This window comes from Oncorhynchus keta, chromosome 29, assembly GCF_023373465.1.
Source record: "Oncorhynchus keta strain PuntledgeMale-10-30-2019 chromosome 29, Oket_V2, whole genome shotgun sequence".
In the NCBI taxonomy this organism is placed as follows: Eukaryota; Metazoa; Chordata; class Actinopteri; order Salmoniformes; family Salmonidae; genus Oncorhynchus; species Oncorhynchus keta.
The window spans coordinates 27,307,064-27,320,207 of NC_068449.1; the positions used below are offsets into that span (position 1 = coordinate 27,307,064).

Here is a 13,144-nt window from a genome sequence, read left to right on the forward strand (position 1 = left end):
GTTCCTGCCCACTTTACTTCTGCCGATCCGGCTCTGCTTTTTGAAGGGGGAGTGTTTCTTTTTTTTCTTTTTTTTTTCTTTTTTTGGGGTACCATGCCGGGGAGAGACATCACACCCTCAACCGACCCGAGCGAGGCCCTCTGACCATAACCCCCCCAACCCCCGGCACCGTCTATGCACCCACTGGGCAACCGCAGACTACAGACAGAATCACCTCAGCCAATCTTCTGCAAGGACCTCCCTTTTACTTCTCCTTTCTGCCAATGAGAAGGTAGGGAAAGCTTCAAGCATGGCTGTCCATAGCCTCTGCCAGGTCCCCAACAACCGGATGTTCCGGTTTAATGAGAAATAGAAAGAGAACCTGTGATGAGATGAGACTTCCGGTTTTGGAAGTTAACAAGGCGACACTCCATCTTAACTCCTCCTCCGCATTTACTGGATTGGTTGAACAGTGCAGAAGAGAACCTCCCCCGAGTGTTCTAATACCTTAGTAAATGAATACACTCCCAAACAAGGGCCAGTGAATCAGTCATGGGAGAGAATAGAGAAACACTTCCCTCTCAATGCTTCTCACTATCCAAGAGAGAACATGCATTATTAGTGTTTTGAAAAGATCACCAGAAAGAACCAGAATAGCAGATGATTGGTCTGTTGTGACTGATGCTTTTGGCTGGAGAGCGGTAACACAACATTTCAAACCTCCCTCCATAACCCCTCCCTTCCTCTCTTCTCCTGTCCCTACCTCCTTCCAACATTCCTACACACAGGCACCTGGCTAATTTGTTTGTATTTGTGCATTTTCTGCCCCCCTTCTTTTCCCCTTTTTCTAAAAATGTATATTTTATACGTAACAGATTAGGTGCTTGGTTCCTCCTTCTCTTCCATTTCCCTTCGCATTTCAAGACAAATGTAACTTTTCTGGACGCTCTAAATCTGTTTAGGCACATTTAATAGTGTCAATTATTGTGGGGCCAGACAGGGGACTTTGGGTCTTTCTTTAGTCAGGGCCCTTAATAACATTGTGTGCAATGAGAAGCAGATGCTGACCCGCTTGGTGCCTTTGAAAGAAGATATTTGAGTAGCTCTGCTTCTAATTTATGAGCCCCTTTCCACATCTGGAATTCTTTATAATTAAAACGTAAACCCCAAAGTTCTACTTCCACCTGTCAAATGTTGAGAAGATGAACACATTAATGGGCTTCTCCGCCAATGGTGGAGTGGTGGTGGAGGTTTTCTTTTTGGGGGCGAGGAAGATGGAGGGGAGGTGGGGTAGAGGGTACAGTTGAAGTGGGGCCTTCTTTTGTGATTGTTTTTCTTTTTTTGCAGCAGCATATAGGGTCTGTGTCAATGCTTTGGGAGCTACAGTACACCCAGAAAGTTACAGATGCTCAGATCCCACAGGTCCCATAGGAAAACAGCCATGACACATTAATTCAGGGTTTTTCCCCCCAAAAAAAGGATCCCAAAAGGGCCTCTGTTTGGAAGATCAACTATACCCACAGAGAATTGGACAGCAACATGGACAGATGTTGATTCTAATACAGTTTGTCTTAAACCCGTACTTCACAAGCTTTAGTGCTGGGGGAGAAACATCAGTTGAGACAAAAGCATTCTGAACACTAACGGCACGGAAACAGAGATTTCCGATCTCACACTCAAAGATCCCGGAAACATCACTGATAAGCTTAACAGATTTGCTAACTCCTTTTATTAGCTACTAATGAAAGCAAAGAGATTGATTTGCCATGGCTGGTGAATAACATAATTGCTCATAATAGGGTTTGTTCCAACAGATCAATAGGAACCTAAAGAAGTTGGGAGTTCCGTCTGTGTGTGTGTGTATGTGTGTGTGTATGTCAAAGCGCTCAGACCTCAAAGCCTCTCAAACCTCAAGCCCACTTCATTAAATCGAATTAAGATCCAGCACCCAGAAGATTAATTTTCTTAGTCTTTGTCTTCTTTTCTTTTTTCCTTTTCTTTCTCTTGCGCCCCCCACCTCGTCCCCCCCTCACCTCTTCGGAGCACGAGACAAAAGCAGCTGTGAGAGATGTTCTGGAGGAGGGAGAGGGAGCTGGCCAATGTTGAGCAGTGCAGCTCGTGCAGCTAATCCTACTGTGAGCAAGGCCATGTGGACAGCATTCCTGCTATTTTCTCCAGTATTACCTGATCACCGTAATTAAGTCTTCAGTGTTAACAGGGCAGCAGGGCCCGACCAGGGAGAGAGCTACTCTACTGCAGCTTCCTATGGCTACTGGGGGGCTGCTGTCTGAGCCAACACATACAGTACGCACACACACGTACTCACACACACACAACCCGGGCCTCCCTGCAAGAGTTAACCAAGCTCAGTTTTAAGCATCAATTCAGTCAATCAATGTTTAGAATATGATATCATAATATCCTTCCAGGAAAATCCCTATACAGAATGCATCTGTTTCAACCAGTGAGAAGGGTCTTACAAGGAGCTGCCATGTTGCCATCAGCCGCAAATCCCTCTCTTTCCCTCCTGGTAACACACACAGCAACCTACACTACATTATACTGTCAGCTGTTAAGGGGGAGCTACAATATGCGCAGGTGTGATGCAGTTAAAACCAGACCAAAGCCAGTTCCCAACAACATAAAAATGTACAGCCTCGGAGCGGGGGCGGGGGGGTCATGTTCAAAGGAAGGAGGTTGCACTGCAATTCTACAGCTTTTGTCATGAAGCCAAATTTCTGCCCTGCTAGAGCTCCCTAGGTCAAGTATGTGCTGTTATTGTGAAGTGGAAATGTCTAGGAGCAACAACGGCTCAGCCTCAAAGTGGTAGGCTGAATGGAAGCAAGTCCCCGCAGCAATGTTCCAACATTAGTGGAAAGCCTTCCCAGAAGAGTGGAGGCTGTTGTAGCAGCAAAGGGGGGACCAACTCTATATGAATGCCCATGATTTTGGAAAGAGTTGTTCGACAAGCAGGTGTCCACAAACCTTTGGTCATTTAGTGTATCTGGGGGTCCTGTCATGCCAAATAGTGTCCCCCTCTACTGTCACTATGGGAATCGAAGAGTTTTAGCTTCTCTTGCTGGGGCTGTTGCTAGAACCTGCAACATTCTGACCGGATTACATAATGAACCAAAGTGTCCATTTCTATGCTGGTATTTTTTAAGAAAATAATTTAAGCTGTTTTAGATTGATTTTCTATTGACATTGCTAGCTAATTATTTACCTCAGCCAGACAGTTTTATTGAGCTAACATTATCTAAGTTAGCTAGCTAACTGTTATTGTAGCTGCTTTCTGCTTTTATGTAACATGCACTTTATTGGTATCCTTCGACGACATACTGTACTCGACAAGAGCCTGAAGGCACCACTGAACTCGACAAGAGGCTGAAGGCACCACTGATCTCGACAAGAGCCTGAAGGCACCACTGATCTCGACAAGAGGCTGAAGGCACCACTGATCTCGACAAGAGCCTGAAGGCACCACTGAACTCGACAAAAGGCTGAAGGCACCACTGACTTCGACAAGAGGCTGAAGGCACCACTGACTTCGACAAGAGGCTGAAGGCACCACTGACTTCGACAAGAGGCTGAAGGCACCACTGACCTCGACAAGAGGCTGAAGGCACCACTGACCTCGACAAGAGGCTGAAGGCACCACTGACTTCGACAAGAACCTGAAGGCATCACTGACTTCGACAAGAACCTGAAGGCACCACTGACTTCGACAAGAGGCTGAAGGCACCACTGACTTCGACAAAAGGCTGAAGGCACCACTGACTTCGACAAGAGGCTGAAGGCACCACTGACTTCGACAAGAGGCTGAAGGCACCACTGACTTCGACAAGAACCTGAAGGCACCACTGACTTCGACAAGAACCTGAAGGCACCACTGTCTTCGACAAGAACCTGAAGGCACCACTGACTTCGACAAGAGGCTGAAGGCACCACTGACTTCGACAAGAACCTGAAGGCACCACTGACTTCGACAAGAACCTGAAGGCACCACTGACTTCGACAAGAACCTGAAGGCACCACTGACTTCGACAAGAGGCTGAAGGCACCACTGACTTCGACAAGAACCTGAAGGCACCACTGACTTCGACAAGAACCTGAAGGCACCACTGACTTCGACAAGAACCTGAAGGCACCACTGACTTCGACAAGAACCTGAAGGCACCACTGACTTCGACAAGAACCTGAAGGCACCACTGACTTCGACAAGAACCTGAAGGCACCACTGACTTCGACAAGAACCTGAAGGCACCACTGACTTCGACAAGAACCTGAAGGCACCACTGACTTCGACAAGAACCTGAAGGCACCACTGACTTCGACAAGAACCTGAAGGCACCACTGACTTCGACAAGAGGCTGAAGGCACCACTGACTTCGACAAGAGGCTGAAGGCACCACTGACCTCGACAAGAGGCTGAAGGCACCACTGACCTCGACAAGAGGCTGAAGGCACCACTGACCTCGACAAGAGGCTGAAGGCACCACTGACTTTGACAAGAACCTGAAGGCACCACTGACTTTGACAAGAACCTGAAGGCACCACTGACTTCGACAAGAGGCTGAAGGCACCACTGACCTCGACAAGAGGCTGAAGGCACCACTGACCTCGACAAGAACCTGAAGGCACCACTGACTTCGACAAGAACCTGAAGGCACCACTGACTTCGACAAGAACCTGAAGGCACCACTGACTTCGACAAGAACCTGAAGGCACCACTGACTTCGACAAGAACCTGAAGGCACCACTGACTTCGACAAGAACCTGAAGGCACCACTGACTTCGACAAGAACCTGAAGGCACCACTGACTTCGACAAGAACCTGAAGGCACCACTGACTTCGACAAGAGGCTGAAGGCACCACTGAACTCGACAAGAGGCTGAAGGCACCACTGACTTCGACAAGAACCTGAAAGCACCACTGACTTCGACAAGAACCTGAAAGCACCACTGATCTCGTCAAGAGGCTGAAGGCACCACTGATCTAGACAAGAGGCGCAACATTCGTAGGGGGGCAGAGATATTAACAATTCAAGGTAACATTAAGCAGTTAAGACGTGAGAGAAGGTAAGGAGGTGTCCCGGTGCAGGAGATGCGTCTGTCCATCATCCGTCATCTGTTTTGTCTGATGTTTTCCCACCCTCGTTTTCACTGCTTGAATGGGCCACCCCACCTCAAGACGGTAGGTATTTTACTATATTGCATCTTGTAGTATATTGTATGTTATTGTAAATAGCCTTAATAACCTGTTATAATATTGTTTTAATTTGTATAAAGATGTGTTTTCTTGCAGACATTGGCTGTGAAGTTGGTAAGTTGTTTGGTAAGTATTGTAATGAAACAGCAGGGAGCAGGCCTCGAAGTCTCGACCTTCTTGCCCGAAGTCCAGCGCGCTATCGACTGTTTCGCAGTGTGATTTCTGCGCTTATAAACCCAGGGTGATACACTACTCCCTCCTTTCAGAGAGCGCGTCCTCGCGCTAGCTTGTGACTCTACGTCTTACAGGAACGCGCTCACCGGCCAAGCACACGCACTGTCGTGTATGCAAGGTCCGATCACTTCTGACACCACTTCTGACACCAATGTAATGGCATTCTCGATATCCACGCTTATAAACCCAGGGTCGTTACAGTATAAAGCATATGTGTATGTCTTGTACTCAAAGTAACATCCACAAATACATAAATATTTGTATTTGTCCATTTGTTTGCTGGTAAATATTTGAAACTTACTCAAATTGCCTGTAAATGTATACATTTGCATATTAAATTACATCAATCTCAACTCCCCGAGTCCCATTTTTTTAAATTTCCTGTCATTTGAAGCAGCTCGCTTTAATATATTCATTGCAAGTAGCATTTTCAATCGACTGAAATTGACTGTTCAGTTGCCCAGTTCCTTGCTGGTCCTTAACCCCTTCTCCCTAGCCATTAATATTTTGTGTCCAATCAAAATCAAATTTTAAGACAGAGTTGGTATGGAATTACACATTGGTTTCTCGTTAGTGTGCATATCTGGAGGTTCTAGATTTGTGTATGTAATATGGCAGAAGTCTCCTGGAGTCCATTACACAGCAGGGTTGAGTCATCACCATATTGCTACACCAATCCAAGACCCATCAGGTCAAACACTGCAAAGATAAAGTACGGGGTTAAATGCCTTAATTAACCTGGGTCCAAAGAAAATGTAATATCCTTCTCTTGGCCTGTACCTTGACGTGGTGAGAGGGCTTCCAATTAAACCAGGCCCATGTTATTGAACCCTTGACTGAGACTGGCGACCTGTCGAGGACAAATGACAGGAAGAACTAGCTGCAGCACCTGATCAACCATCTCTTGATTCTGCCTCTTTCCTCTCTCCTCCTCTTTAAACTCTTTCTCTCCTCTCCCTCCATATGAAATTCTGCATCTAGTGACTACAGATTGCCCAACAATCAGCCCACTCATCCCATCCCCTCCTCCATCTCATTACATCATCTAAAGCTACTGTTATTGTCATGTTGTTCATTATCTGCTAATAAAGTTTGATAGCTGTATCATACTGGGCACATAATATGTGAGATACACAGATGAACTAAAAACACTAGCACTGCAAACACTCAGAACAAAGAGAGCAGGAGTGCCTGGACTTTGCAATCTCCCTCTTCAAGTCCCCCTTCCGAGACTGCCTGTTGAGAACAAGTGACAGGCAGAACCTCCCCAACCACACAGCACCCCCCTCTTTATTCCACACACCAGAAATAAGTATTTCAGTCTGATTGCCACGTGAGTGCACCAAAAACAATCAGTGAAAATAAATGAATATATATAAAAGCGTCTGCTAAATGGCATATATATAAAATAAATGAATGACACAACTGTACCAAAAAACAATCGAAGTTAATGTATTAACATCTTAAATATTGCCAGGTTGGTTTTCACAGCTGTTTCACAAGGTATTCATCGTTGTAAATTGTAAAGTATCCCTTGATGGTATTTATTTGTTCTACATTATTCATTGTTGTATAATAGGACCTACAATAGATACATATATATATTCAACCACAAGGGTGTACTAATGAGGTATGCGAGATAGAAAATGAATCACAATGGAGGACTACTGAAATGATATTATTTCAGTGTAGATAAGGGAAGGGCAGGTTCAAATACAAACATGACAGCCAGACGAACCAGTGTATGAATCAAATGGATTTGCATATGAATGGAGTGATCACACTGTTGATATAGCGATGGACGCTAATAGTTTATTGAATCCCATTGTGACATAGATGAGAACACTGTGCCTTACATGCCCGTTCGGGAATCCGGCCCTGCTAGGGATATAGAGTGAGCTCGACACGGGAGGTAGAGGGAGAGAGAGAGCTCGACACGGGAGGTAGAGAGAGAGCGAGCTCGACACGGGAGGTAGAGAACGAGCTCGACACGGGAGGTAGAGAGAGAGAACGAGCTCGACACGGGAGGTAGAGAGAGAGAGCGAGCTCGACACGGGAGGTAGAGAGAGAGAGCGAGCTCGACACGGGAGGTAGAGAGAGAGAGCGAGCTCGACACGGGAGGTAGAGAGAGAGCGAGCTCGACACGGGAGGTAGAGAGAGAGAGAGCTCGACACGTGAGGTAGAGAGAGAGAGAGCTCGACACGGGAGGTAGAGAGAGCTCGACACGGGAGGAAGAGAGAGAGAGCGAGCTCGACACGGGAGGTAGAGAGAGAGAGCGAGCTCGACACGGGAGGTAGAGAGAGAGAGCGAGCTCGACACGGGAGGTAGAGAGAGAGAGCGAGCTCGACACGGGAGGTAGAGAGAGAGAGCGAGCTCGACACGGGAGGTAGAGAGAGAGAGCGAGCTCGACACGGGAGGTAGAGAGAGAGAGCGAGCTCGACACGGGAGGTAGAGAGAGAGAGCGTAGCTCGACACGGGAGGTAGAGAGAGAGAGCGTAGCTCGACACGGGAGGTAGAGAGAGAGAGCGAGCTCGACACGGGAGGTAGAGAGAGAGAGCGAGCTCGACACGGGAGGTAGAGAGAGAGAGCGAGCTCGACACGGGAGGTAGAGAGAGAGAGCGAGCTCGACACGGGAGGTAGAGAGAGAGAGCGAGCTCGACACGGGAGGTAGAGAGAGAGAGAGCTCGACACGGGAGGTAGAGAGAGAGAGAGAGCTCGACACGGGAGGTAGAGAGAGAGAGAGCGAGCTCGACACGGGAGGTAGAGAGAGAGAGAGCGAGCTCGACACGGGAGGTAGAGAGAGAGAGAGCTCGACACGGGAGGTAGAGAGAGAGCGAGCTCGACACGGGAGGTAGAGAGAGAGAGCGAGCTCGACACGGGAGGTAGAGAGAGAGAGCGTAGCTCGACACGGGAGGTAGAGAGAGAGAGAGAGCGAGCTCGACACGGGAGGTAGAGAGAGAGAGAGAGAGCGAGCTCGACACGGGAGGTAGAGAGAGAGAGAGAGAGCGAGCTCGACACGGGAGGTAGAGAGAGAGAGAGAGAGCGAGCTCGACACGGGAGGTAGAGAGAGAGAGAGAGCGAGCTCGACACGGGAGGTAGAGAGAGAGAGCGAGCTCGACACGGGAGGTAGAGAGAGAGAGAGAGCGTAGCTCGACACGGGAGGTAGAGAGAGAGAGAGAGCGAGCTCGACACGGGAGGTAGAGAGAGAGAGAGAGCTCGACACGGGAGGTAGAGAGAGAGAGCGAGCTCGACACGGGAGGTAGAGAGAGAGAGCCAGCTCGACACGGGAGGTAGAGAGAGAGAGCGAGCTCGACACGGGAGATAGAGAGGGAGAGCGAGCTCGACACGGGAGGTAGAGAGGGTGCTCGACACAGTGGAGGTAGAAAGAAAGAGCTAGAGAGTGTTCTCAACACGGGAGGAAGAGAGAGAGACAGAGTGTTCTCAACACGGGAGGTAGAGAGAGAGAGAGCTCGACACGAGAGAGAGTGCTCGACACAGTGGAGGTAGAAAGAAAGAGCTAGAGAGAGTGTTCTCGACGTGGGAGGTAGAGAGAGAGAGAGTGTTCTCAACACGGGAGGAAGAGAGAGAGAGACAAGGGCAACCAGTGAAGAACAAACACCATTGTAAATACAACCCATATTTATGTTTATTTTTTATTTTTTTTAACTATTTGCATATAATATCACATTTGAAATGTCTTTATTCTTTTGGAACTTATGTGAGTGTAATGTTTAATGTTCATTTGTGTTGTTTATTTCACCTTTGTTTATTGTCTACTTCACTTGCATTGGCAATATTGACATATGTTTCCCATGCCAATAAAGCCCTTAAACTGAAATATAATTTAATTGAATTGAGAAAGAGAGAAAGAGAGATATTAGCGAGAGCATGCCCCACACAGGGAAGGTAGGACTCAAACAGGAAATACATTTATATGCAAGAAAAAAAATGTTTTCCCAAACACAGTGTGTCTAAACTCTGATGTCCAAACACCCAGCGCACCCCTAGACCTTCTGGCTTCTGAGGACCAACTAGGGTCACCCAGCCACATAATAATACACACAGGCACAGCAGGAAAGGGTGGCGACAGCACTCAAGAGAGTGATTGAAAAAGCTTCTTCGACTTTCCCCAATGCACAAGTGGTTATATCCACTCTGCTACCACGAAAATACTTCCACCCTGCTACCATACAACGGGTAAACGCAAGTATTTCCCGTGACTGTGCCTCAAAACCAAATGTTTACTTGGCCCACCACAGCATCCTGGACTTAAACAGCCTTTATGACTAGGTTCACCTATACAAGAAAGCAGGCAGTGCCCACCTTCGCCCGGACTCTAAAGGACATCGCTCTCAAACACAGCCCCAACACTTCACACAGGAGCAATAGATCATTAGACACTCCGCCAAGACCAGCGAGACACTCCCCAGACTCCCCAACCCCCCGGACCTACACATAGAGGACCCATACCGAGAGGACCTACAACCAGACCATAACACCACCAGCCACGTCCATACCCCCACCCCAACCAATCAAACCCCCCCCCCGAAGTCAACCATGCCCACACCCCATTTAGGCCCCCTCAGATCAGATCTATTCCCCTCCTGCCCACCCCATGCACCCCACCCCCGCCAAGAGGGCCTCAACATGGAAGTCACACATACGCCAAGGCCGTGAACAGGCAAACAGGCCCAACCCCCACTCTTACACTAGCCCAAGCCAATGTGATGTACCAGTTGCTCAGCAGGCTCTACTCACACTTACACAGTGGAGGTAGAAAGAAAGAGCTAGAGAGAGTGTTCTCAACACGGGAGGTAGAGAGAGGGAGAGAGTGCTCGAGGCCAAACCACACGACCAACAACATTGGACACTTCATGGAACACAAAGCCTTCACTATCTCATCCTGGAATATCCAAGGCCTGAGGTCATCTGCCTTTGGCCTAAAGAGCAGGAACCTGGACTTCATCAAAGAAGTCAGAAATACAGACATTGTCATCCTACAAGAAACGTGGTATAGAGGAGATGGACCCACTGGTTGCCCTCTAGGTTACAGAGAGCTGGTTGTCCCATCCACCAAACTACCAGGTGTGAAACAAGGAAGGGACTCAGGGAGTATGCTAATTTCATATAGAGCATGCCTAACTCACTCCATTAAATTAATCAAAACAGGAACATTTTACATTTGGCTAGAAATTCAAAAGGAAATGATCTTAACAGAGGAAAATGTCCTCCCGTGTGCTACCTACATCCCCCCCACTAGAATCCCCATACGTTCATTTTTATTTTTTTTATTTATTTCACCTTTATTTAACCAGGTAGGCTAGTTGAGAACAAGTTCTCATTTGCAACTGCGACCTGGCCAAGATAAAGCATAGCAGTGTGAACAGACAACACAGAGTTACACATGGAGTAAACAAATTAACAAGTCAATAACACAGTAGAAAAAAAGGGGAGTCTATATACAATGTGTGCAAAAGGCATGAGGAGTTAGGCGAATAATTACAATATTGCAGATTAACACTGGAGTGATAAATGATCAGATGATCATGTACAGGTAGAGATATTGGTGTGCAAAAGAGCAGAAAAGTAAATAAATAAAAACTGTGGGGATGAGATAGGTGAAAATGGGTGGGCTATTTACCAATAGATTATGTACAGCTGCAGCGATCGGTTAGCTGCTCAGATAGCTGATGTTTGAAGTTGGTGAGGGAGATAAAAGTCTCCAACTTCAGCGATTTTTGCAATTCGTTCCAGTCACAGGCAGCAGAGTACTGGAACGAAAGGCGGCCAAATGAGGTGTTGGCTTTAGGGATGATCAGTGAGATACACCTGCTGGAGCCCGTGCTACGGATGGGTGTTGCCATCGTGACCAGTGAACTGAGATAAGGCGGAGCTTTACCTAGCATGGCCTTGTAGATGACCTGGAGCCAGTGGGTCTGGCGACAAATATGTAGCGAGGGCCAGCCGACTAGAGCATACAAGTCGCAGTGGTGGGTAGTATAAGGTGCTTTAGTGACAAAACGGATGGCACTGTGATAAACTGCATCCAGTTTGCTGAGTAGAGTGTTGGAAGCAATTTTGTAGATGACATCGCCGAAGTCGAGGATCGGTAGGATAGTCAGTTTCACTAGGGTAAGCTTGGCAGCGTGAGTGAAGGAGGCTTTGTTGGGGAATAGAAAGTCGACTCTTGATTTGATTTTCGATTGGAGATGTTTGATATGGGTCTGGAAGGAGAGTTTTCAGTCTAGCCAGACACCTAGGTACTTATAGGTGTCCACATATTCAAGGTCGGAACCATCCAGTGTGGTGATGCTAGTCGGGCATGCGGGTGCAGGCAGCGATCGGTTGAAAAGCATGCATTTCGTTTTACTAGCGTTTAAGAGCAGTTGGAGGCCACGGAAGGAGTGTTGTATGGCATTGAAGCTCGTTTGGAGGTTCGATAGCACAGTGTCCAATGACGGGCCGAAAGTATATAGAATGGTGTCGTCTGCGTAGAGGTGGATCAGGGAATCGCCCGCAGCAAGAGCAACATCATTGATATATACAGAGAAAAGAGTCAGCCCGAGAATTTAACCCTGTGGCACCCCCATAGAGACTGCCAGAGGACCGGACAGCATGCCCTCCGATTTGACACACTGAACTCTGTCTGCAAAGTAATTGGGGAACCAGGCAAGGCAGTCATCCGAAAAACCGAGGCTACTGAGTCTGCCGATAAGAATATGGTGATTGACAGAGTCGAAGGCCTTGGCAAGGTCGATGAAGACGGCTGCACAGTACTGTCTTTTATCGATGGCGGTTATGATGTCGTTTAGTACTTTGAGTGTGGCTGAGGTGCACCCGTGACCGGCTCAGAAACCAGATTGCATAGCGGAGAAGGTACGGTGGGATTCGAGATGGTCAGTGACCTGTTTGTTGACTTGGCTTTCGAAGACCTTCGATAGGCAGGGCAGAATCGATATAGGTCTGTAACAGTTTGGGTCCAGGGTGTCTCCCCCTTTGAAGAGGGGGATGACTGTGGCAGCTTTCCAATCCTTGGGGATCTCAGACGATATGAAAGAGAGGTTGAACAGGCTGGTAATAGGGGTTGCGACAATGGCGGCGGATAGTTTCAGAAATAGAGGGTCCAGATTGTCAAACCCAGCTGATTTATACGGGTCCAGGTTTTGCAGCTCTTTCAGAACATCTGCTATCTGGATTTGGGTAAAGGAGAACCTGGAGAGGCTTGGGCGAGGAGCTGTGGGGGGGCTGGAGCTGTTGGCCGAGGTAGGAGTAGCCAGGTGGAAGGCATGGCCAGCCGTTGAGAAATGCTTGTCGAAGTTTTCGATAATCATGGATTTGTCGGTGGTGACCGTGTTCCCTAGCCTCAGTGCAGTGGGCAGCTGGGAGGAGGTGCTCTTGTTCTCCATGGACTTCACAGTGTCCCAGAACTTTGTTGGAGCTACAGGATGCAAACTTCTGCCTGAAGAAGCTGGCCTTAGCTTTCCTGACTGACTGCATGTATTGGTTCCTGACTTCCCTGAACAGTTGCATATCGCGGGGACTGTTCGATGCTATTGCAGTCCGCCACATGATGTTTTTGTGCTGGTCGAGGGCAGTCAGGTCTGGAGTGAACCAAGGGCTGTATCTGTTCTTAGTTCTGCATTTTTGAACGGAGCATGCTTATCTAAAATGGTGAGGAAGTTACTCTTAAAGAATGACCAGGCATCCTCAACTGACGGGATG

At 47.9% G+C, this 13,144-nt stretch overlaps 1 long non-coding RNA gene across 3 annotated transcripts; it reads right to left on the reverse strand.

Annotated features, from left to right (window-relative positions):
- Window positions 1-3,503: 3,503 nt before the first annotated feature.
- Window positions 3,504-4,825, reverse strand: LOC127913420 (uncharacterized). 3 transcript variants are annotated; one of them, XR_008085530.1, is made up of 4 exons: window positions 4,611-4,812; window positions 4,060-4,465; window positions 3,944-4,001; window positions 3,504-3,653 (listed from the first exon to the last, which is right to left on the reverse strand). It is a non-coding gene; the product is annotated as an uncharacterized LOC127913420 (long non-coding RNA). The 3 variants fall into 3 exon arrangements; XR_008085529.1 differs by lacking the exon at window positions 3,504-3,653 and having other exon boundaries at window positions 3,725-4,001; window positions 4,611-4,825; XR_008085528.1 differs by lacking the exon at window positions 3,504-3,653 and having other exon boundaries at window positions 3,725-4,001; window positions 4,060-4,320.
- Between the last annotated feature and the right edge of the window lie 8,319 nt (window positions 4,826-13,144).